At 34.7% G+C, this 27,231-nt stretch overlaps 1 protein-coding gene and 1 non-coding gene across 3 annotated transcripts in view; both read left to right on the forward strand.

Annotated features, from left to right (window-relative positions):
* LOC129245751 (rho guanine nucleotide exchange factor 25) overlaps window positions 1-27,231 on the forward strand; it is a 97,421-nt gene that overhangs the window by 50,689 nt on the left and 19,501 nt on the right. The gene's annotated exons all lie outside the window — the stretch shown is intronic.
* Window positions 10,769-10,982, forward strand: LOC129246611 (small nucleolar RNA U3). Its single transcript, XR_008582486.1, has one exon. It is a non-coding gene; the product is annotated as a small nucleolar RNA U3 (small nucleolar RNA).

Consider the following 27,231-nt stretch of genomic DNA (forward strand, 5'->3'; position numbering starts at 1 on the left):
CAAATAATCCAGCACATTTTGGGCTCTGTGCGATGATGCGTTATCTTCTTGCAAAATCCAAGAATTGTTTGTCCACATTTTCGACCGTTTGCGACGTATAGCATCTCTAAAACGCTTCAAAACGGATAAATAATATTCTTTATTGACTGCTTTGCCCCCATGGAAGGTACTAATTGGTGCAGTACGCCTTGCTGATCGAAGAAAATAGTGAATTAAACATTCCCGATACTTTTTGATCATAGGGTAAAAACTATATAAATAACAAAAAATATAAAAAAAAAACAAAAAACAAATTGCATATATATCCAATATATAATAAAACAACAACCAAAAATTGTATGCATAAAAAAATGTATAAACAGAAATGGAAGGTAGGTAGGTAACATGGCAAGAGTACCCCAGGCACACTTCAAGTAGCATTTCCATGCTGTTTTGATACCATAATGTGGACCACTACCTGGGAAGAGAAAAATTTTGGGTAGGGAAAGCCTTCTACAGCCAACCAATGCTGTTGATGTAGTGAAGGAGAGAAAAGGGATATAGGCTAGAGAATTTCTTCAAGTCATGCCCAAAGGGCACGCTAAGGATTCTCAAGCGCCTAGCCGCCAAAGCCGGACATTTGCAGAGAAAGTGTGCAACAGTCTCTTTCTTTGCACGATCCCCACAGCTTCTGCAATAGGGGTTGTACGGAATTCCAAGCTTCTCGGCATGAGTACCGATCAATCAGTTACCAGTGAAAACTGCACTGAGTTTGAAAATTGAATGGCGGGGGGTTCCCATCACCTTAAGCGTTCTGTTTATATCGTATTGAGGCCATAGTGTTTTCGAAATAGCACACGATGAGACAGACTTCCATCTGTCTTGCGCTTTTTTTAGAAAGAAATTGTTTAGTTTCCCATTAACGACGGCCAAGGGGACACCGATGTCTGAGCGGTGAACAGCTGAAACCGGCTCTGTCGATCCCTTCCTGGCAAGCTCGTCGGCAATTCTATTTCCCTCTATATTCCTGTGCACAAGAACCCAGATAAGGGAAATGTTTCCTGCACGTTCCGACGTATGAGTTCCTCCTTGCAGGAATTCACCAGAAGAGAACAGCAATACGGCGACGACAGGGCTTTGATCGCAGCTTGACTATCGGAAAAAATATTAATATCTCCCTTCCAGCAGCGATCCTGAAGCATTTCGCATGCTTGCAGGATCGCGAAGACCTCTGCTTGAAAAACGATGCTCGTTTCCGGCAGTTTAAAGGAGACCGATATGCTGGCTGATTTAGAGAAAATCCCCGCTCCCACTCCAGATTCCATCTTAGATCCGTCAGGGAAAACATAGGTACCTATATCCGTGGCGACTCTGCCCTCTTTCCAATCTTGCCTGCTTGGAAAGATAGCCCTAACACAACCCTCAAAACCCAGTTTGCGGATGGAGAGATCAGTGCGAAGAACAGAGAAGGAAGGGGAGATCTGCTTCAAGATGCTACTATGTACTACAGGAAGTTGTCTCCAAAGTTCAATCCCCTTCGACCTAATAGCGCTCTGAGCAGCAATGGATTTAACTTGCAGATCCACAGAAAGTAAGTGCAGAATAACGTTGAGCAGCAGGAATAGAGACAAAAAAAAATAAAAATATTTTGGAAAAATCTTAAGATTTACATGAACGAGTCCGTTTTGAAAATACCTTAAAAATCATGCTTTTATTATAAATAATTTTTTTTTAATTTTTTCTAAGAAAACAGTTTTTCCAAGAAATCACCTCAGATAATATACAAGTTTATTCCTAAAATGTTTGTATAAAAATTTTTAAACATTTTATCAACGGAATCGATTTAAACGAATTTCACGTGAATCGTAATATTTTGGCGGGCGTCTTGAAATATAATAACTAGATTTCATAATTCCGATGAAAAACAGTACCGATTTATTTTTGACTTCGTTAGGAAAGCGATGCACCCTAATGTGCGTACATAAATACATACCATATATGTATATGAAATTGAGTATTTCAATCGCACATTTGTTTGATACAAATTTTACGAGTTTTGGATTAGGGAAGCAGTTAAGGTATTTTATAATTATTTTTATAATATCACTGAATAAAAAATTTAAGTTTTTTAAGTATTTTGGTTCATCACTTATGATTCTATGGACTACCAACCTTGACGGTTTTAATTGGTTGTGGTAAACTTTTTTTTATTCGACATATTCACATTTTAGGCTTATACACTTCGTTCGACGCTGTTCTAGTTTATTGAGCCCTTCTGAATAATAGGATTTGTCCAAGTCTGAAAAATAGCCATTCATTTCTGCAATCACTTCGGCCAGCCATTTCTTAAAATTGGGGAACAAAATCAAGACGCGCACCACTAATTGCAGGGAGAACTCGATCAAGCATCTAACGTATATAATATCTATATATGTATATAATATAATATATATGGACGTGGGTCCGTGGAAAAGTCCATGCAAGTTAACATTTGGGTTTGATTTGATTAAAGAACTTTCTCACAAAAAAATGTACTTGGATATGGTATAAAAAGTTGTTTAGTTCATTTTTACTTCAAAGAGCACAGAATTTAGCAGTGAAGAGAACGACGTACGATTCATTCGAAATTATTTATAATTTTTTTTTTGTTTTTTTTTTTTATTGCGCCCGCCAATTCAGAGAAACCAAAAAAAAAAAAAGGAAACCAGCTACAAATTTATAGTCTAGCAGTTCGGTCACACTATAACTAACTGACGCTCAAAGGCAAAAGTATTGTATCTACGGAAACATTGAGAGGTTCTTTAAAAAGTCCGTGAAAAATCAGCTCCTCTGGAACTCGAGGAACAACTGTATATGTTTTTCAAGTGTTATTCAAGAAATTTATTTCACTGGTGGTTCCAAGCTCTATTGCTAGCAATTCGTTTTTGCTTGTGGCTTTATACAGATCCCTTTCACTAAATCTTGATGAACCTGCATCAGCTGTATCAGGCGCGCAAGTTTTTTTTTTATTGATTCCCGCTTTAGTTCTGTAATACACAAATTCATTTAATTAATCTTCATAATTTTTTTACGATTTTAAACACAAATCGCCTAGTTCTCGCATTATTTTACTACTTCCTTTGCGCATTAACTTTCAACAAAAAAGAAATTCGGTGTGATTGTTTATAGAGTTCGACATTAGAGAGGCCAAAAGCAAACTGTTGATAAGTCTATTTTTGGCAATTGAACTTTGACAAGACTTTGCAAGAATTTTTGCTTGAGAGCAAAGAAATTTTGGTTTTAATTTTTTCAATCAAATTCGTCATCATCATCATCAAGCCATTACAGTCTTGTGCAGGCCGTTGCTTCCACTCTTCCAATCTAATTATTCTAAAGAAAATCAATTATTCGAACTATTGCAACTGTGAATTAGCCAGTTCATACAGATAAAATATAAAAATCATCATACAGATAAAATATGAACAGGTAAAGCGTCAAAGTTGTGCGTAATTAACTGTAAGCTTTTTCGTCAATTTACCATTTTCATCACTTTTACTACTTTTGCCGCTTTTTATGAATACCTGCATCGTTTAACTGAGGAGGTTGTTCAAAAATTCTTGTCCTCCCTCAAGCCTTCTCATATACCTACTTACATATAGGTATACATAAATTTTGCTTTGCCATTTTTTGGTACACATTTCTTTTTTATTAGTTTTTAAACATCCATTAATTATAGCATTCGCTTGTTGACAGGCAATTTTTGTGTGGGTTCAAGTGCCACTGAACCATTGACAAACTCAGCGAAATTCAATATGGCTTGTTGGCGGCTTTTGGTATAATGGAGTGGAATTTCAAGGTAGAAACAAAAAAATTCTGTTCGTAAAAATTAAAAAGAAAAAAATTCTAAAATATTTAATCACGACATGCATAAAATTATAATAAATTAAAAAAAACAAAAAAAAATTAATATATAATAAAAAAAAGATTTTTTTTTTGTTTTTTTAATAAAATAATATATAATATATATATAATATAATAATAAAAAAATTTAAATAATACAAAAAAAAACAACAAAACTAAAAAACAAACAAAAAAAACAATCTTTTTTTTATTAAAAAAAATTTAAAACAGTCAGTTTTTTTGTTGTTATTGTATTATTTATTTATTTTTTTTTATTAAAAAACAAAACAAACAAAAAATAATTTTTTTTTATTAAAAATATTGTTTTTTTTTATAAAAAAAATTGGCCCAAAGCTCAGACACATTACTATTAGTGTCAGTCGAAATGTTTTCTGGTGACAAAAATCTTTACTCACTGGCTAAGAAATTGTATAGGCTGCAGCTGTTTTGATAACCATTCGTATGAAACAAAATTTTTTTATTTAAAAAGTATGTATTTTGATATTTGACGTAATATACATATTTATATTGCATTATTTATCGAGTAAACTAAACGAATATCAGTTGCTAATGAAATTCCCGCTCAATGCAACGCTGAAACTCAAGTAATTGCTAAACAACTACATATATGTACATACATATGTATGTGTATACAAACTACATATATGTACCTTACATATATATGCACATTTGTGTATTAACTTTAATGCCGTTTCATTTACTTAATAGTTTATTTAAATTCAGCAGCGTGCATTTGACGTGCGGTCAAGCGTTTCGTTTGCATTCGATAGTCGGCACTTGAGCCGCTTCTGGCGATTGCCGCATCAAATATTAAATCATTTTCACATTTATATTTAGACAAAAATTAGCAATGCTTGTGAGGTGCTCTAAAAACGAGAGCAATAAAATAAAATAAAAAACAGAAATTAAATATATTAAAATAATCAAAAATTCACTCAGCCAAATATCGAGTAATAAATCAGCAAGCGAGCAAACGCTGATAATTATAATTGGCAAATAAATGCAAATGGCACACACACACACACACCAACGACATCATCATCAATGATAATTTATAAATATTACGAGTTCGCACTCTACTCGTGTAGAGCGGAAAAAATTTGGAGGTTAGAGTTCAGCGTGGTTAATAAATTTCTACGATGATGTCAGTTTGCTTTGATGCTAAATTCTGCGTATTATTACGCAATTAGCAGGAATATTTAAAGCTCTCCGTTGATTGCATCTGAGATTTACCCCTCAATTTTATGCGCTTGACAGTTTTGCTCTCACTTATTTGGGATTGCCACGAAATGGGATGAAATTGTGCATAGCGGGAATTTTCGAAGCACTATGGTATTACTCCGGGCGCCAGAGGTCGATTTTGGACTGCGTTTTTATACCGTTAAATTCTTGACGTGATTTAGCTTTCATGAATAACGAAAGTGAACGTCAGCTGGCGCACCCGCGGTGAGTGTGATTGTGGAAGAGTACGAAACGTGTCGAAAAAAAATGTCTACCAACTCATTTTATACCGGCTGAAATTTTTTTCATGTATTGTTGACATTTAGTAGAATAAAAAAAACGTAGTCAGCTGCGCCGTAGAGGGGGGAAAATACGTCAGCTGAACGCAATGATACATTCTTGCTCCGGCTGACGGTCTTCCCACCGCTATAAACGCAGCTAACCATCATTATTATATTTTCATATGTGTCCAAAATTATGTAAAAAAATTTCAATCGGTATAAGTAGTTTTACTTTTTAACTTATTTTAGAAGTTCGCCTGTTCAGCTGACGTATTTTTCCGTCTCTACGGCGCAGCTGACTATTTTTTTTTTATTCTACTAAATGTCAACAATACACAAGAAAAAATTTCAGCCGGTATTAAATGAGTTGTTAAAAATTTTTTTTCGACACGTTTCGCAGCATCCCACGCATGTACCCACCGCTACTGGACCAGGCGACGGTTGGTTTCGTCATCCATTGGATGGCGTCTGCCTTTAGTATTGAAATCAGTCGGCACTATATTTAATATTGCCCGTTGTACTTCAGAGTAGTGAAAGAGAGACGATTGGTGAGAGTACAGAATGGTATCTGAGGTTACCGTAGACCTTTCAGCTTATAAAATACTTTCGTACCTTAAAGAAATGCGCCGCCTACAAATACAGGTAGGTTTTTTTTTTTTGGAAGCATACAAAATAGGAAATACATTTTTAAATGTAAGTGGACGGTTTATACGATTGCTGGTAGGATATTTTATATTTTACTATCTAACACCAGTACTTTCGTACTTAACACAGAACTTTCTTACTAACTATACCAAAATTGCACAGTTTTCTGCTGCATGAGAACTATCGAAATCGATAACTTTGTCTTGCTGAGAAGGGCAAGCTGTGTTGACAATTCTGTTTAGTAAGGTTTTCATCATGAATTGTTTGACGCCAGAACAACGCTTCCAAATTGTGGAACTTTGCTTTGAGAAAATGACTTCGCGTATAAAGCATCATGTCGGCATAATTGACCCTTATTTTTTTACGGTGAATGGCGAGCTCTATTGAGTCATCTTGACTGATTTTTGGTTTCAAAAAATTAATCAGCTAAACCTCGAAGACATTTGGTTCTAAAAAGATGAAGACGGCGCAACTTGCCAAATAGGCCGCTTAACAATCGATTTATTGCAATATTCAAGTCACCATTGAGGCCGTACGGCCAGATTTATTGGAAAAAATAGTCAAAAATTGGACTAAGCGAATGGAGCATGTAACTCACAGCCGCGGCGGACTCATGTCGGATATTATATTCAAAACATAAATGCCATGAAATTAGCTCCCAGATTATAAAAAAAAGAATTATTCCAACAATATTTCTGGTTTGTATTATAATTTTAAGTTCTCATGTTCTTAAAAAACACCCGTTATCTAATAGTTACTTTAAAAGTAATTTAACAGAACCCTGCTCAATATCCCTCCAGAAATAAAGTTTTATACAGGGTTTGATTGAAAAGGAATGAGCCTTCCCGCGGAGCGTCTGCCAAGCGATCAACCGAATCGGCTGGTGGGGGAAAATGATCGTTGGACCTTCCCCTGGCAACAGCGGTGCAGTCAACATCGTTCCGCGCGTGAAATCTGTTTTAAAAGTGTGTTAGGATTTTGCAGTGGCGAAAATGTAGCAATCGTTGGAGCAACGTTACTCGATCAAATTTTGCGTAAAGCTAAACAAAACGAGTACCGAAACCATTGGGCTACTCAAGGAGGCTTACGGGAACCAATCTCTGGTTTAATAAAACCGCTTAAAAAAGTAAGGCTCATTACTTTTCAATCAAACCCTGTAAGAGCTCGGCTGATGGGTGCATTGATGGCATAATTTGATTTGGCTCTGAAAAAGTAGAATAAGTCAAGGTGACGCAAGTTCTTAGTAGGAACGCCGAAGTGAAAAGCTCTAAACTTTTTTTCGCTTAATTCGAAAACGTTTTTTTTTTTGTTCTTTATATCGATAACGAAATTATTATAATTATCTCTATGCAAATCGTTCCAAACAGTTTTCTAACTTTTCTTCAACTCCTGTGCAATGGAATTAGCTCAGGCTCCGGCTCGACTCTATGACTTCTATGATTTTATCAACATTTTTGTTGATTGGGTTAACAGAGTTTCAATGCCTTAGCTTCGACGTCTATATTACCAGAAAAGATTCACCAGAAGCATCATTTTGCATTCGGTCTATAAACAGCATACATTTTCTTGGCCGCCTGCTTCCGCTTTTCATCTTGATCGTAGCGGTACTGAAGAATGTATCGAATTTTCTCTTTATCATCTGCATTTTGGAATGCCTTAACACAAAACAGACTTCAGAAAGCACAAACCTCTCAAATAAATTTTTTGAAGTTTAATTTCTCCTTTGAAGCTCTCTATAGTAAGACCCTGTTTGGCTCACTAAAGAAACGGCGGAAAATTCACAAAACTTGTTATTTCATCTAATACTTGAATGTAGTCGGTGTGCTTGAGAGATGCTATCCTGCTTCGTGGTGAAAGAAAAGGTGAAACATTTTTAAACGGCGGGGAGTTGCCTAACTGAAATTTATATGAAACTTTTGCAATATCTTGTGGGGTGATCATCTGAGCTTTCCAATAAAATACAATTTACTCTATTCTATTCTTAAGCCGGTTAGATTTTAAGAGTGATTTATCCTGCATGAATTGCAATATGTGCACATTAGGGTGGATCACTTTCGTATAAAAAAATGGGTACTATGTACTATTATATTTATTTCAAGTCTACCACCAAATTGTGTCTAAAAAATGTAAAGATTTATGTGAGCTGAGTCGATTTGCATGCACTAGAGAAATTTGCATTATTTTTATTCCGTTGATACAATTTTTATATATTTTTATGGAGACATTTGGAGAATCAACTTTTTTAAGCTGATTCAAACTTCAACTTTTTTATGCTGATTGTTATTATAAATTGAGTTTTTGGAAACAATTTTTATAGAAACTGATTCTCAGATCGGTAAAATTCGCGTAAATTTTAATATTTTCCAAAATATATTTGGCCAAAAGTCTTAAAACATATAAATAAATTAAAATAACGGTGTGACACTCTAATGTAGATATTTCCTTAAAAAAAGGACAACTTTTAATGTGAGTAATACTTAAACAGCCCGTCCTAACGTATGGCGCAGAAGCGTGGACGATGACAACATCCGATAAAGCGACGCTTGGAGTGTTTGAGAGAAAGATTCTGCGTAAGATTTTTGGACCTTTTCACGTTGGCAGCGGCGAATATCGCACGCGATGGAACGATGAGCTGTATGAGCTTTACGACGACATAGACATAGCGCAGCGAATAAAGATCCAGCGGCTACGCTGGCTGGGTCATGTTGTCTGAATGGATACAAACGCTCCGGCTCTGAAAGTATTCGATGCGGTACCACCTGGTGGTAGCAGAGGAAGAGGAAGGCCTTCTCTGCGTTGGAAAGATCAGGTGGAGAAGGACTTGGCTTCACTTGGGGTGTCCAACTTGCGCCGATTAGCACGACAAAGAAACGACTGGCGCGCTTTGTTAAACTCGGCCTAAATCGCGTAAGCGGTTATAGCGCCAATTAAGAAGAAGAAGAATACTTAAACAGATATGATAAATATTCTGCTTTATTTCCAATTATTCTATTTGGTATGAAATTTAAATAAAATAATTAAAATATTTTTCTATTAAATTTTTAATGCTGTCTATTCTAAAACACAACAAAAAACACTTAAAAGTGTTTCCGTTGAAGCTTCTGCGGAAAGTTATCAGAAACGTACAATATTTTTGTGTAATAAATCAACTGTATTTTAATGAGCACCTGAAATGCCATTTGTGGACGCAAACACTCTAACGAGTTGCTTTTTTGAGAGCATTGCATAACTAATTGGTATTAAAAAGTTAAACAAACCAAAAATTTGCATGAATCAAACACAAAAACATGTGATTAAAAAAAATTAAAAAAAACAGTAAAAAACGAAACATTTAAATGAAAAAATATAATAATTTTTGAAAGTAAATACCGCTAAAAGAAATAACGCATACAAAACTGAAATTCTTTTGAGAATAAAAAACTGGATTGACCAGAGTGAGCACAGGGTACGCAATCAGTTAACAGCAAGCACTCTCTCCTTGAATATGGAAGCTATCGTTAGAAAGAGAGCGAGCATTTTTCGCTAACAGACAGCTATGGGCTACCTATGGGTGGACTAAGCTCATGGTGATCTCAATACTTGATTAGGAAAAAGTTTTTTGTTGGGTACCAAATCTCATTTAACATATTGTTTGGCTTGTAGTTGAAACTTAACTGTTCGAAACTCATAAGTATGATTGGCATGCCTATGTATAGGATATATGGACATGCTTAGAGAACAAGAATGGCAATGCTTAGAGAAGTATGAGTAGTCTGTGTAAATAGCCAGCATAGCAGTATACCGTAGGGGAAAGCGATATTGACTGGCGAGCTCTCTTAAAGCTCTCCGACTGTGCCCAATGCCGCTGATCGAGGCCCAATCGACATTTCTTTTGAAAAAAATTCCACTACTTGAGACTGAATTTATTATTTTTTATCACATTTATTTGTGTTTAATTCATGCAAATTTTTGGTTGGTTTAACTTAGCTCAATTTCTTTTTAATACCAATTAGTTATGCAATGCTGAGATCAAAATATTTACATATAAAAGTGGTGTTTATTTGATAGATTTGATATCTATTGGTAAAATATTCTGGTTATATAAGAAATATTTTTAGCCTGGAAAGAATCATCAAAAATTGGACAGACCGTTTAACGTAGCGGATATTTGAATGTTGTGCTATTGCATGCATAATGGCATGAATGCAGCTTCAAAAAAGCCGGAATCAATTTGATATCTCATACGATTTTTATTTGCTTTAAATTTCTTTACCTTCATTCTTATGTGGTCACTCAACTTTTCTCAACACGTCGGCAAAAGTTAATCCATTTTCAAAACTGTATTTAATCATTTCCATTTACACATTTGGCCTACAAATTGTCAGTCTTTGTTTATAGATTTTGACATTTTAGAGGCCAAAAGCAAAAGCAAAATATGTTGCTTTTGTGTTTTTGTTTTTTCCTCCACTGCCACTAATTCTTCATTGTGCCTTGGCTATTAGTTAGGCTGTGCGTAGCTATGTACGTACCCAAACGCTACTGCGCACACTTGTACGGGTTTGTATGTGTGTAAATATTTCTACCTACACAAGCATTTAGCCAGCAACGCAGATAACATCCCTCATTTTTGCATTTGTTTATATTCTTTTGTTTAACAATAATATTTACCTTTGCCTTCTTCGCCTAGCAGTTTTCGCCTTTGACTTCTCATCCACTTTATGTGGTTTTCAGTTGAAATGTTGGTTTGTTGGTTGTGTTAAGTTAAGACTATACTTCACAGGATCATTTCTGTAGTCAGTCTTCATTTACTTTCAATGCAAAGTGAAAAATTTCTCACCCGCGATGAGGAGATATATCGTTTTATCTGGTAGCGTGAGGTTTATGAACATTATTTCTAATTTTGTCCTATGGCATATTTGAGATTTTGTTTCTTCGATGATCGCTCGGTTCAAACGGATAAAACGACTTCTGAGTGGTGTTTTTTAATTAAATAAATTCTAAGGTATAAATAAACGAGAAAATTATATTATAAAATGTAGTAGAGTAATTGGTTAAAATTAGCCCGATTTTATGGAAGATGTGTGAAGCACAATTGCCACACATTTTCAATTGGTGAACAAAATTGGTAACTTTCTTTCTTTAGTCAGTAACTTTAAAATCATAGTTGCCAATTTGGTGGTTTTAAGATATAGATTTAGTCATTTTTGAAAATAAAACGCCAAAAAATGGTTTCGGTCCCTTGAGCATGGCGCATGATCCTTTTTGAGTCATGAGCACGGTGTACAGAATGCACAGAGGATGTGGTCAACAGCAGACCGTTAATCGGCTCTCAGCGATTTTCAAGGGATCAGCTGATTGGTTGACGTAGTCGGGGTAACGATAGCATTTTGAGGCCGAGATTTGTGTAGGTGATATACGAAAGAAGCACAACGCAGTCGTTACCCATTTTACAGCAGACCGTTAATCGGCTCTCAGCGATTTTGAAGGGATCAGCTGATTGGTTAACGTAGTCGGGGTAACGATAGCATTTTGAGACCGAGATTTGTGTAGGTGATATACGAAAGAAGCACAACGCAGTCGTTACCCATTTTACAGCAGACCGTTAATCGGCTCTCAGCGATTTTGAAGGGATCAGCTGATTGGTTAACGTAGTCGGGGTAACGATAGCATTTTGAGACCGAGATTTATGTAGGTGATATACGAAAGAAGCAACGCAGTCGTTACCCATTTTACAGCAGACCGTTAATCGGCTCTCAGGGATTTTGAAGGGATCAGCTGATTGGTTGACGTAGTCGGAGTAACGATAGCATTTTGAGACCGAGATTTGTGTAGGTGATATAAGAAAAAATCAACTTAATTGCCGTTTGAGCAACGGCTGATTGGACGAGTGTGTGAAATGAGAGCGTAGGTTCTGTTACTACTCGCTGACGTAGGAGCCGGAGTTACTCTCACAATTTTACTTTGGATGGCTAAACCTGGTAATCTTTTTTAGCCTTGGAGCCATTATGCTACTACTAATGCCTCTGAAACCGAAAAATTCAATTCGTTAATTAATAATGACCAATTACTTTTTATGAGGTAAAGCAAATATTTTCTACAAGTTTCGATTGTGTAGCTAAAAATTGAACGCTTGTCACCGCCATGCACTGAAATTAGCATTTCAAAAATCGATTAGAAATCCAGCTTACACGAAATTTTTGCACTCAATGCGAAATAGCAACAATAATAACAGCAATAACTCGCCGAATCGGCATTCAAATCAATTTTAGCGACAAAAGTCACGTTGACGAAAATTGTGTAGCACACCTTCACACATGCATACATACATACATATTAGGGTGGTCCAAAAATGCATGGGAAAAAATTTATATTAAAATTTTTATGCTGCCGCCCCCCATAATGGTAAAGAATGAAAAATAAAAAGACCCGTATTTTTTTTTTTTTAATCAGACCATATTTAATGGTGCCGCCGGGGCTTTGAAATATCCCATGTATTTTGCATGGGAAAAAAATACTTTTTCGTAGATTTCATGTAAAAACCTGGAAAATGAATATATTTTAACCGGATACCTCAGTTTCTCTTCATAGTTGGTCACGGAATAACAACCAATTATGAAATAATTAATTTTTTTGTATTAACTATTTTTTATAGAACCCCAAAAAGCCCCCATAAAACGAAAATCTAAGAAAAAATCGAAAAACAATATTTTATATTACTTTTATGAAAATAGTTAATACAAAAAAAATTAATTATTTCATAATTGGTTGTTATTACCTGACCAATTATGAAGAGAAACTGAGTTATCCGGTTAAAATATATTCATTTTCCAGGTTTTTACATGAAATCTACGAAAAAGTATTTTTTTCCCATGCAAAATACATGGGATATTTCAAAGCCCCGGCGGCACCATTAAATATGGTCTGATTAAAAAAAAAAAAATACGGGTCTTTTTATTTTTCATTCTTTACCATTATGGGGGGCGGCAGCATACAAATTTTTTTTGGACCACCCTAATACATATGTACATAATATGATGGATAATACATGCACCGCTATGTACTTAAATGTTCACCTACCTGCATATTTACACTGAAACTTGAGGAATGTGTACAAAGTCAATAGACGCTCAAAAATAACCGGCACGCTACGCTTGCTGCCGAGCCAAAACAACTCGAAGCGTAGTGCAATGACAACAGGCAAACAAGCAAACGCGTTGTAGTTAATGATGATGGAGTATGTAGATACTTACATACGTACAAACACATACATGCACACATACGTTCTATACATACATATGGGTATTCTCGAAAAACGCTTTGGGTTAGATGACGTCACTTTAGTTGATAATCGTAGAGCGGTTGACTGGCTCCGCATTGTTCGGTTGGTTGGTTGGCGCGCGTGCAAAGCTACCGCCACGAAATGGAAGAATGTGAGAAAGGCATGAAATGAAACAATGGATTTAAATACATAATAAAAAAGCACACACTTAAGTAGGCACTCATGAAAATGTACGAACTGAGCAAATTGTACTTGAAAATACATTTCCTTTTGAGGAAAAAATATTTAATAATCAACAGAAAAAATTGACTAGCAGAAGAAATTTTTTTTTTCAATAAATGAATATGCACATGAGCCCTGTATACAGTGTTGTGCAAATAAATGTGTGTAGCACTACTTGCATTTTGCTATTCTCATATTTAAAACGTCGCTTATTTTTCAACCAGCCTCTTACAATACAGCTCAGCTTTATAATGCCGATAAACAATTTTTCGCTCTCAACAAAACTTAAAAAAAACAGGTTGTCTGTAAAGTCGGTTTACTGACGATAGTTTAACGTGACGTCATAAGAAAATACTGATGGAATGGTTGCATTTTTCAAAAGAAAATTTTAATTTTTTTTGTTTGATAGATATTTTGTATGGATATATAGAAGGAGGTAAATGGAATCACAATGGAATTACTCAACACATTTACACAAACGTGAAAAATGACGAAACATTTATCAAATTCATGAAAGATATCTTCAATTTCGATTGTGCATCTGACGTTAATAAGTCAACAACACTAAGAGGCAACATCATCGATTTGCCTTTTTCAAAACACTTTACACTCGAAACACTCCCTTTCATTTCCTACTTTTCCTATCATCGTCCTATTCCCAACAGAGAAATGCTTCATTACCATGCACACAGGAAGAAGGTATATGCAAATACAAAAATGTGAATTTATATACATATGCGCATATACATACATATACATACATATATATGCTTACTCAAGTAGGACAGAGCCAGATGTCGAACGTTGCCGAACGCGGGGGCCGATTGTTCCTCTTTGTCGTTCGTTCCGCGCTCTCGCTTGCAGTTCAAGCAAGGTAACGGCGCATGAGCAAGATAACGACGCATTTTTTGGTGCGTGCAGCCGGCTACATCGAATTATAAGACATTATCACGTCAAAAATGCCATTGCCAAGTTAAATATAAGGCGCTTTTGAGCCTGTTGTGTTCTATTCTCTTGACGAAAAATTAACATGTGAAAGCAATAACAAAGTTTTCGAGCAAGATTCATTGCTAGCGGTAGAACTCACTACTTTTAAAGCTGCCAACTCTCTTTTCTGTTATTAGACAAGTCGCATTAGAGTATGTAAAAGATATTACATACTAAACATAACAGATTTCCCCTCACTTGGCTCTTAGCTTAAAGGGGCATCATCTTCCTTCCTTTAACTGTCCGAAGAAATGGGAACGAAAAATATAAAAAAATGTGTACACCCTGTAAAGGAATTTATATGTACATATAAACCTCAGCTAAACTAACTAAGTCCAATATGAAAGAATGGGTTATCATCTTCTCAGTAACTGTACCACTCCTGTAAAAAGCATTTGGGGACTTTAGATGTGCTAAAGAAAAACTACAATCGGAAATCGTTGAAGCGTCGCTTGCTGAACTTTCGAATGAATTTAAAAATTATTTGGATAAAAAAAAAACATTGACCCAATCAAATATGCGCGAGGCGATGTTAAAACTGTTACAAATCGAGGATTCCGATACAATTCAGGAGTATTCGAGTCTGCTGCAGCGTAACGTTAAATTGCGAAAATATGGAGGCGAATATATTGTTAAGGTGAGAAATTGTAATATGTTTTATGATAATTCCGTACTTGATGTCGACGTTGATAAGATAAGATTTAGCTTAAGAATAGGGTCATGCGATATTCAGTTTTTAACTACTCTCAGTAGAAGTAGTAGTTGTTATTGTTCTATTATGTATTAGTTTTTGTATTCGGCTGGCGGAAATCGGATCGCATGCAGCAAGCCCTTTCAATAATAAACAAATGGTGCACGGAAAAAGGGCTCTCCATTAACCCATCCAAAACAACACTTGTACCGTTTACTAGGAGAAGGAACATAAATCTCAAATGTCCGACCCTTAATGGAACAACACTTCAACTCTCGACAGAAGCGAACTATCTTGGCGTCAGTCTTGACAAAACGCTTACATGGAATTCCCATATTGAGAGAGTTACTTCAAAAGCCACAAGGGTATTCTTTGCCTGTACAAGGCTTTTTGGTAAGACATGGGGTCTGAACCCTAGAATGACCTTCTGGACATTCACCACAGTTGTGAAACCCATAGTCACTTATGCATCCTTAGCATGGTGGCCCAAGGTCAAGCAAAGAAAGGCAGCAAACGAGTTAAACAAACTGCATCGCCTGATATGTGCATTGGGTGTGCTCCTGAACATACCACCGCTTCCAATTCTAATTGAAAGGGAAGCTCGCTCGAGTGCCTTAAGATTAAAAGGTATATCTGAACTTAAAAGTGGGGATATGAAAGGGCATTTAAAGATCTTGGAAGACTTCCTACATAGTCCCATTCTTCATGGGATGATATACTATCACCCAAACCAATACTCTTCAGGAACTTCCAAGTTATAATTAATGAACGAACAGACTGGAGAACTAACTCTATCACTTTCAAACCTGGCTCCCAGCTATGGTTTACTGATGGGTCCAAATTGGAAAATGGTAGAACAGGGGCAGGAATTAATGGGCCTAAATTCAAAAAATCGATTCCGATGGGATTCTACCCAACAATATTCCAGGCAGAAATACATGCCATTGAAATATGTATGAGAGAATGCCTTAGCAGGAAAATTAGAGGTACTCACATCTACATACTTTCAGATAGCCAAGCGGCTCTAAAAGCCCTTCTATCAACAACTATCACCTCTAAATTGGTAAATGATTACCTAAACCTTCTCAACATAGTAACACTATGCTGGATTCTGGGACATAAAGGACATGAGGGAAATGAAATGGCTGATGACCTTGCAAAACAAGGAGCAAATATGCAACTTACTGGTCCTGAGCCTTTCTGTGGACTCACAAAAGGCCACATTAATGAATTCCTTAGGAAATGGGAAGAAAGAAAACTTGCCGCACACTGGCTAAACTGTGTCGGTCAGCGTCAAGCCAAACTATTCCTAAGTCCCAACAAAGGAATATCTGACAAACTTCTCTCACTAAACAGAGTAGATCTGCGTCTTTTAACAGGATATCTTATAGGTCACTGCAGCCTGAGGTATCATCTAAATAATATTGGTCTATCTGAGACCAATGCCTGCCGCTTTTGCGAAATGGACATAGAAAGCTCAGAACATGTGCTTTGTGAATGTCCTGCGTTGGGCAGACAGAGACTTCATCACCTTGGTGGTATCGTAGTATCTCCATGCAATCTTTGGAACAACAAACCCAAAATTGTGTTAAAATTTTTAAAAAGCCTAAAACTCTAGGGTTACAAAATAGGCCTTTCACAATAGATCTGTTCTGGTCGCAGTGTGTAATGGCCTTCTAATAATAATAATAATATTGTTCTAGCAGCAGTAATAAATCTTACCATAAGGTTTCGTCGCCGAATTGGCTATTCGAAGTAAACCATTTGCCAATTATTGACACTGACAAATCATAGACAGTGATAGAACGGAATTTCTTATTTTACTCCTTTTCAAACGGTCTCCCGTGATTTATTGTTGTTATATGATATTAGTGTGCTTCTAAGTTCGTTGCGCTCTCTATAGCGGTTACTGTAGTAACAACATAAAATATGCCCCATAAGTTTTTGCCGAAGTCGCGGTGGAGAAAATACAAACGATGGCGACATCTGCGAACCGTTATACCGTTCTCAATGAGAGTTTGTTCGAGGCATGCAATATAAAAGTGGCAGCATTGCAGCTCTCTTAGCCGTTTGCATATTTTGTACATTTTGTTAGAAGGTAAAAACGTAAATAAAAATAATAAAGTTTTTTGTAAATATTTTTCAAGGCGCATTCATTCAAGGTGGTGGCACTAGACCAACAACAATGCTCTGTAGGTTTGATTGTCAAAGCAAAGTATTGAGAAACTAGAAAACAAATAATGAATTCGCCTTGTTTACAAAAAAAAATATTTTTTTTTTTTTAATTTGAACTTCCTAAAATTTATAAGTTTGAGCAGCTTTGCTATTAGCTATTCCACTTCATTGGGTGGCAATGTTCACACGTTTATAGGCTTATATCTGGATTTAGTTTGAAAGTGATTAGTAAATCTAAACGAATTTTGCATATTTTCTCAACTTTTATGAATTAATCAGAATTTATTAACAAATTAACTAAAATTACATAACACAAAATGCAAATATTCTTCGTAGATTTTCTCGTTGAACAAAAAATAATATATTCAGGAATGTAAACAAATTATTTAAAGCATTTTTGATTGATATTCTTAACATTTCGGATGATTTTATCTGTGCGCCCATTAAGTTTTTATTACTTTTTTCATTGCGAAACTGTGAATAAAAATATCCATGAGGAAATGTAGAGAACTAAATTGCCCAATCAGGCGCTTGTGAAGAACTTTTGCAAGATTTAAACTTCTGACACTAATAAAATTAGAAATAAATAAAGAAGAACGAAATTCTGTAGAGACGCTGTAGAAACAATTAACATTTTTACGGACATCTGTGTGCAAAGTTTAACATTTCTGTTATAAAAATGGTAAGAATTTGTTGTAGTCCATGATATTCTACAAATCCACTACTTGCACCTAGTGACCTGGAACACATGTATTTGCCTGCATAACCACTACAACTGCGCAGGCATTCATCAGTTATTACATTTATGGTGAGATTTTATGGTTAGTTTTTTTATAGCTGTGCCAATTAATATTTTTTGCCGCCATAATTATTCGCAGTCGAATTTGGTACGATTTGCTTAGTGAACCGCAGATATGCAGGACAAACACCCTACAATGAAAAATGAAACTATTCAGCAAACTTTCTAGTTCATGAACTGGTATTTGGTGGAAGAAGTCATACTAGTCCGTGCGTGACTAGAATTGCACTAGTTGCAAAATGACCAATTAGAGATGTAAACAAAAAAATATATGCTTCGATTACGTTTTATTTTTATTTGTATTGCTGTTGTGTTTTTAAACTGCAATATTATTCTTATTTACTCAAAGTTACTGAATTTTAATTTGAGTTTGCTTTTATTTAGTTCTGAAATAAAGAAGATATTGAAGTATAAAATTTTGAAAAATGAAATCATGTCAAGTTGAACAACAAATTTAAAACACGAAATTTTTTTTATAAAATTTTTAATTCCAAAAAACACTTGTGAAACGTTGATTTGTATTCAATTTTTCAACTAGTCCCAAACTGGTGATATTCGTCTAAAATTGGTGTAGACCTTTTTTCGGCTCTTACGAACTAGTTCAACTTTCATTTTTTTAATCATTTTTTTTTTTTAATTTCCATCATTCAATTTTTTAACCATTTTTTTTTATTTTTAATTCCCAAAAACCCTTTTGAAACGCTGATTTTTTAATTTTTATTCACTTTTTCAACTAGTCGTAAAGTAGTGATTTTCGTCTCAAATTGGTCTAGACCTTTTTTCGTCTTTTACGAACTAGTTCATGATTCACTTTTTTAATCTTTTTTTTTTAATTCCCAAAAACAGTTTTGGAAACAGCGTTTCATTTTTATTCACTTTTTCAACTAGTCCCAAACTGGTGATTTCGTCTAAAATTGGTTTATACCTTTTTTCGGCTTTAACGAACTAGTTTATCTTTCATTTTTTTAATCATTTTTTTTTTAATTTCCATCATTCATTTTTTTAATCATTTCTTTTTTTTTTAATTTTTAATTCCCAAAAACACTTTTGAAACGCTGATTTTTTAATTTTTATTCACTTTTTCAACTAGTCGTAAAATAGTGATTTTCGTCTCAAATTGGTCTAGACCTTTTTCGTCTTTTACGAACTAATTCATTATTCATTTTTTAATTATTTTTTTTTTTAATTTTTAATTCCCAAAAACAGTTTTGGAAACAGCGTTTCATTTTTGTTCACTTTTTCAACTAGTCCCAAACTGGTGATATTCGTCTAAAATTGGCTTAGACCCTTTTTCGGCTTTAACGAACTAGTTCATCTTTCATTTTTTTTATCATTTTTTTTTTTAATTTCCATCATTCATTTTTTTAATCATTTCTTTTTTTTTAATTTCCATCATTCAATTTTTTTAACCATTTTCTTTTTATTTTTAATTCCCAAAAACACTTTTGAAACGCTGATTTTTAAATTTTTATTCACTTTTTCAACTAGTCGTAAAGTATTGGTTTTCGTCTCAAATTAATTTAGACCTTTTTTCGTCTTTTACGAACTAGCTCATGATTCATTTTTTTAATCACTTTGTTTTTAATTTTTAATTCCCAAAAACAGTTTTGAAACGCTGTTTTATACATTTTTATTCACTTTTCAATTAGTCCCAAACTGGTGATTTTCCTCTCATATGGGACCAGACCATTTTTTGTCTCTCACGAACTAGTTCCTCATTAATTTGTTTTTTTCATATAAATTTTGTGTATAAAATACGCTTCTTACAGCCTATCGGCAAAAAAAAGTCTATTACTAAAAGTAGTAAAAATTAATTACAAAAACTTGGGAAAAGAGAGTAAGTAAGTAAGAGATTAAAAATAAGAGTTTAAAGTATTAGCAAATTCATATTTCTCTGAAGAAAGATCAATTCATATAGAACCCGAGATCATTAAGTGTTATATTGCTGATGTAGACGCTAAGCAACTCGTTGATTCGTACAAGAGTGATGGAAACAGTGCCAACTAACATCTCGTAGGGCCTTGCCTTGTTAAAAATACCAGTTGGTAGCATTGAAAAAAGATAGATGACAAACTACTTCTGCTGCAAAGCAAACTGCTTCAGTTCAGAGCCAGCTGGTTTAACTGCAGGGCATGAAAACATGCATATCGATACGTTACACATAGAGGGGTTTCGGTAATTGATAGCGTTGGACTTTGCAATGCCAGCGAAACAGTGTTTTATGGCATTAACATACATATGAACACACACATTCATACATACATACATATATTATATGTGTAAATATTCACTTTCGCTCGATCATATCGCATAATTAGCAACTTCAAATCTGTGTGGGCTGCGTGGCTTACTAACCGAGGAGCGCCAGCTTTATGCGATAGTAATTGCACACTGATAATAAAGATATTTTGCTAATTCTATACAGCATACAGCCCTAAGCGGCGATAAATACGTTTTGATATCAATATAAAAATAACTAAAGCCAAAATATGCAATTTTTTGTCACGTTTAACTGATTTTTATCTTTTTATGGAAAAACCGCGCCACGCCTGAGATGTAGTAATTAGAGTCAATTAAATCCTTAATATTGCAGACTGAAATTTTTCGTGCATTTATTTTGCCGCTTTTAATATTATTTTTATTTTTACTGCTTATGTATGAATGTGTATGTGCGGTCACTTATTCAAATTGGCTGCCTGCCTCCCACATAAAGTTGTGTTCATAACAAAACAGCTGGCTAAAATTTCAGCTGGCTTTCAATTTGTTTGTGAATTGAATGACGACAGCTTATGACCTCTCAAATTACTTGAGCAGAAATGGAATCTCAATTTTCGTTAAGAGCAATAAAATTCAAAATTATTGAACAAATAAAAAACTTAAAAGCAAGTCATAATAAAAAAGCTATAAAAGAGTATTTGGGTACGGCGGCAATAGGAATTCACCCAATGCAACTATTTTATATGCGCAAGGCGGTCTTTTGTCAACTCAATTAAGGCCTTGTGCCTCTTCTCTAACTAAATTATGTTAGAGGTGTGAATTTATTCACTAATAACACCATAGTTTGTCGTTCCTCTGGCAGTCGGTTCTACCTTATCGAAACGAGCCGGATTCACTAAATACATACATATATATCCGACCAAGGACTATCGCTGCAGCAGCACTCCCCGTGCCTGTGTGGGGAATGTTTATGCTGCTACAACAACAACAACAACAACAACAGACTTTTTTTTAAGTGGAGTGAATAGATGAAATAACTGGCATAAATAAACAGCTGCCGAAAATCACATTGTGCCGCGCAGAGCTTGAAATTGCTCTGTTACTTCTTAGTTCTTAATTTTTACTCTCGCTACTACTCTGAACAGATGAGTACTGGAACAAGCAGGGATCAATTTCCCCGCTCCAAGCTACGTTTAGTTATTACTTGTCGCTCAAAGTAGTAGTAAAACAACATTTTCAGTACTCTCTGTAGAGGGGAGTAGCAAAAAACTTGCAATCGGCCGGAGCGCTACTTGCGAAATTATTCACAATACTCCAACTACCGTTACTACTCTCACTTCTGTTACGCTACGACTACTTTCAGAGCTGCTATTTGAGCAGTGTTCGTTTTTGTTGTGAATGTGCTTTTGCGGGGGTACAAGGAAAATAAAACCGACAATTAAGCACGGCAGTATAAGTAGGTTCTAGGCATAGTTGAATACAACTTAAAATAATAATTTTTATAGTCCTTGAACCATGCAAAGTTCTATGTAAAAAAATTCCCGATATGATGCACTAATCTCTTGATATCGTGACTATTTTTTTAACGATCTATTTATTTATATGTACATATCTAAAATTTGGAATATGGCGCTATATTATATTCTACGTCAAATCATAAATTATGTGTAAAAATATGTAGAAACGCAAACAAACAGAGGAATATTTCTGCTTGAGAATTTTATTTGAACATTTTTTTATTTAAATATTGAGTAAGCAGCAACGGTTTGCAAACAAGCTGGATATTTCCAGGAATACATATCACACATCAAGTCATTAATATTTATTTACTACAAATAAAGGTTCCCTTTTAGAACACGAAAGTACAGGCAGAGAGATGGGGCCCATTTACACACGGAGACATTTGGAAAGGAAACATTTTGTTCGTTGAAGAAGGACAGACGGGGAAAAGAGAGGTTATTTTATCTCCCGAGCTGCGCTCCATGATGGAAAGAATAATGAGGTGGCGCCTATCGTGGTCCCGTTACTTTGCGCTCAGCGAATTTGACAACTAGTTACGTGATTTTAGCTCCAGTATGGCCAGATTACCATTTTCGTAACTTCATTTATCATTTTTTTTTTTGTTGTTTTTATTATTTTGTGTCTCGGAGTTTTAGTTCTTTCTTCATGACATTTTTCTAGTTGTTCTAATTAAAATGTCATGTTTATAATTTTGTAAAATATACATTTTTTAATAATTATTTAAATAATTCACTCAGTGTTATTTAGCTTTACTTTTTTTTAACATCTGGTGGCATTTCCCGCGATTGCAGGTGTTGTTGGTGTTCTTCTGCTTTCGGCAGTCAAATCTCTCTCTCGCTACTGCAGTGTTGCCTAGCTTAGGATATAAAAACGTACTAAAATGCCCATTCAAAGAAAATAACCCAACAAATTTCTATTGAATCACTTAAAGAACTTTGTATGCGTGACAAATTGTCTTTAAAATGTGCGTTTTCTTAAATAAATGTGTTATGCTTATGTATAATTTAATTTATGAGTTTTTTTTTTAAGCGAGACTCTTTTGTTAAGGGAACGACTTTTTTGCTATATTTGAAGTTATATAACTAGATAAGGTACTCTTTTTGTAAAAATGTCAGTATGGTTTCTTTAGTATTTTCTGGTATTTTGTTGTTTATTTTTATAATGAATATAACTCTTAATGTCCTATGTCTCACTAAGGATTGATGACCGGAAGAAACGATTAATATTTTTGCATAACCTTAAATGGAGCCAAAAATTAAATTCACACTTTCAAAATATCAAATTTTATAAAAACCAACTAATTTTCATTAGCACTAAAATCTTCTCAGAGTGACCTTTTTTAACCTTTTTTGTTTAATAATATAGTTTGTTTTTTAACCTAAAGTTTCGGTAGCTTTAAATTAAAAAAAAGAAACAAACACGAAACTTCAAAATTTTCGCATTTTCGGTATAAAAAAGCACTAAATTTATTGCGAAGAGCAAATGGTTGGCAATACTGCACAACTCAGCAAACGTGACGTCACGTACGCTCTGATGGGCGCAATCTTCTTTCTATCATTCTTGCATTAGCAGCAGCAGCTGGAATCGGGCTTTGCGAGAAATGAGAATTGTGTTGTTAGGATTCTAGACGTTGAGGTGCTTAAGGGGTTCGAAGAAACGGTATGGGAGAACTCACTTGAGTACTACAACAGAAACAAATATGTAGCAGCGCGATATCTAAACATTTTTTTTATTGTATTCAAACACAAAATCGTTATGCCCCTATAGAAAACCTCATTATACGAAACTGCAAATATGTATTTACTATATTTTCATACACTTAATCGCATGTAAATATTAAGCTGAATAACCAATAAATTATGACATACACCCAGGGGAACCACATTTTAAAGAAGCCTAGACTTTAAATCTACTGAGCAGAGGGCAGAGCTAAAATTCTCTATGTATTTACATGCGCTCGTATGTCAAGTATTTCTGTAAATGCTGGCACATTTACGACTATGTAATAAAAAATATGAAACTAAGAACGAATTGCACTGGATTTTATACGTAGCCTTTAAGCAGTTGGTTCACGTAAGTAAATATGGATATCAGAAATTAAATAAATATAGTACATACATACATACATACATACAACGGTACAAGTAGCTACATATATACACAGCTGCTCTTTTCTCCATTCTTCTTTGCCTGCCTGCCTAATACTTACAAATATGGGATAGCGTTAATACCCTGCTGTTAACCTACCAGTTCTGAACTAACATATCATACTTTTCCACTAATTTGCTTTGCAACTGAAGTAGTCCTTGCAACTGTAGTAGTCAATGCTAGCAACTATTATTTTTAACACGGCGATGTTCGAAATGTCCATCGTCAGCTTATGCATCAGCATTATACTAGTTACCGCACTGGTTCATAATAGACCCGAAAGGTACTAGTCTTATTTGTCGCGAAAATCATAGTTTCGGACTAGTTGGAGAAGTAAAAAAAAATTTTTAAACGAATGTGTCAAAAGTATTTTATTGTGCATCACCAGTTAATGAACTAGTCAGTCCATGCAACAGTCTTGTACCAATTCACTCTTCAGTTCCCGCTCTCACTCACAGATGACAGGAGTTAAATAAATAAATTTTTTTTATACAAATTGTTACTAGAGTAACAAAAAAGTTGGGCATACCTTCTATGCGCCTTTGTCTTATAACTATTTTTTAATATAAAAATTTTTATTCGTCTATTAATTTTAATCAAAACAGTATTGCTTAAAATTATTTCAAAGCGTATTTTCAAATGACGCAAAAACAACACATATAAAGAAAAATATTTCTTTTACATACAACTCTAATTGGAAATCTTGTAACTAGTACACTTCTAGTCACTCTAGAACTAGTACGATTTCTACCACCAAGTACCACTTCATGAACTGGAATGTTTGCGTTGGTCGGTAGTAGTTTGACTTGTGATTGCAGGTTATGCTATTACATATTTAGCCACATGCATCTGTTGCGTCTGTTGGATGTCCTGTGCTATTATCCCACACACTGCATATTGCATGTAAGTATAATTTTAATAAAGTCATTCATTTTGCGACAGGCAGGCTGCATCAAATATTTGCTTTTCGATTTAAATTCCTCAACTGACTGCCCATAACCCGCACAATTGTACGGAATTATTTGAATACCCAGCTGGAAATTTTGGTGTTTGGAGAAGAGGTCTCGAAATAACGGCATTTGAAATTTTCCCTTGGGCCACTCAGTGAGTAAATGGAATCACTGCAGAGCGATAGAATGAAAATTGGCAAAATCATCCATCTAAAATGAAGCAAATCCATAAAATTATATTGATTTGAATGGAAAATCTAAGATTTTGAGTAATAAACTAAAATTAAAGACAAAAATCCAAATCCAAGAATCAGACTACCCTACGGTTTCTGACCTGCTGTATCCGAATCTAAACTCCCATTAGCCCCAGCAGGTCACGCATAAAGAAATTCGTCAAATAGTCTTAACTTAGCTTGCAATTTCACTGCACTTCGAGACACTGTTGCGATATTTAAAAAACATTTTATTATTTTACATAACCTCAAATATAACCACTCTTCTTAACACAATTAAGGGGTTAGATACACCTGTAAACGGCCATATTTTCCCTGATTTTCATTAAAATTATTTAAAATGAAGAAATCAATATTTTTTTTTCAAAATTGGCGTACAGTTTATTTATACATTAAAATAATATAAATTTTTTTTATTTGAATCATTTAAAATGGCGGTTGTACACTCAATTCTTCCAGGAAGGTCGCAGCGGGGCTTTTCAATCGGCGGGCATTGTAGCATCGGCGTCAGTGACTTGAATACAAAAAAACTAAAATTTTGTTGTTTATTAATGTCATAATTTCTATACGAATTAAAAAAAAAAAATACAGGAAAAAAAATTCGCGGAATAAATAAAAAAATAAAAATAATTTTGGGGCGAATTTTCCTACTATTTGTGCTTCGAAAAAATAATTTTTTCGGAAAATTTTCGAAAACTTGTAAATTCACATAGAAAGTAATATCATAAAAAAGATGTGTGCAAAATTTCAGGGAGATCCTTCATTAACTTATCGAGTTATCGTGTATGCCAATTCGAAAAATATAGTTTTGAGAAAAACGCGTCTAAAGTTTGAATACAACGTAACTATACCTCTCCCAGCGCTCGAACGCAAAGAATAGAGTCGTAACGATTGACGATCTATAATATAAGAAACACTTAAATTTACGTGCTAAAATTTTTTTGACATATTCTTAAAGGATTATATTAACATTTCATGAAAAAAAACTTGATTTTTTCGAAATTTTACAGGTCCCCTTAAGGGGTTTCGAGTTTAGGTTCGGATTTTGCTCATCAAAAACTCCAAAAGCCCGATATCAAATATACATGACAATCCAATGAATTGCGCATATAGACGCTGCAATAGATAAAGTTTTCATAGACACAATGTCCTACTGGATATGCGCATGTTAAAAAATTGTTAAGCTCTATTTTCCTATGGTGTTAGAAAACTCCTTACCCGCCCTCTGCTTTCCGACCGCCTTCCCAGAGATTGTCTACTCCTAATAATTAAATGGTAGGAGGAACATTTATAAATCCATTATCTCAATTGTCGTTTGTCGTTTCTCGTTTTATAACATTTTATCATCATAATTTCACACACACACACGCACACACCCACAAACCATAAAATGGCCAGCACAACTGTAATTTGCATACAACAAACTCTGTGACTCTATTGCTTTCAAGCTACAGCCACTTACTCACTGCTCCTCACTCATTGCCTCTCAGTTCCACCCACTTTCCCCTTTCGACACCAGAGTGCTGTACTGTGATCTATGTGTATTTGCAGAACGATTGAAAGAATGTAGATGAGAGAGTGTGCACTTTGGATATAGGCATAGCTCTACACACGCACATCCTTCTTTTGTTTACTTTGTATTTGACGCCTAATACACAATGCAAAATTGCAATGCAAATACACAGTGCTTTGTGGTTGGCCGAATGAGACTTGCGGATTTTCTCGATTTGCTATGAAGCGTAGTAGGGGTAAACATCTATATAGATAGGTACATATGTATGTATGTATTTGCATATAAAATTATGCGGACTGAGTCTGATTTAATGTGAAATAATTTGCAAATATTTAAGTGCTATGATGTAAAACATGCGCAAAAAGTAATATGAAAAAAAGTTACTTTTATTTAAATTTATAAATAAATAGAAGGTAGTGTAAATAAGTTGATTAAACAGAAAAGCGTTAGTACGCGTAAACCCACTCGCTCAACGGTTAAATAATGCAAAA

The sequence above is a fragment of the Anastrepha obliqua genome, chromosome 4 (assembly GCF_027943255.1).
Source record: "Anastrepha obliqua isolate idAnaObli1 chromosome 4, idAnaObli1_1.0, whole genome shotgun sequence".
In the NCBI taxonomy this organism is placed as follows: Eukaryota; Metazoa; Arthropoda; class Insecta; order Diptera; family Tephritidae; genus Anastrepha; species Anastrepha obliqua.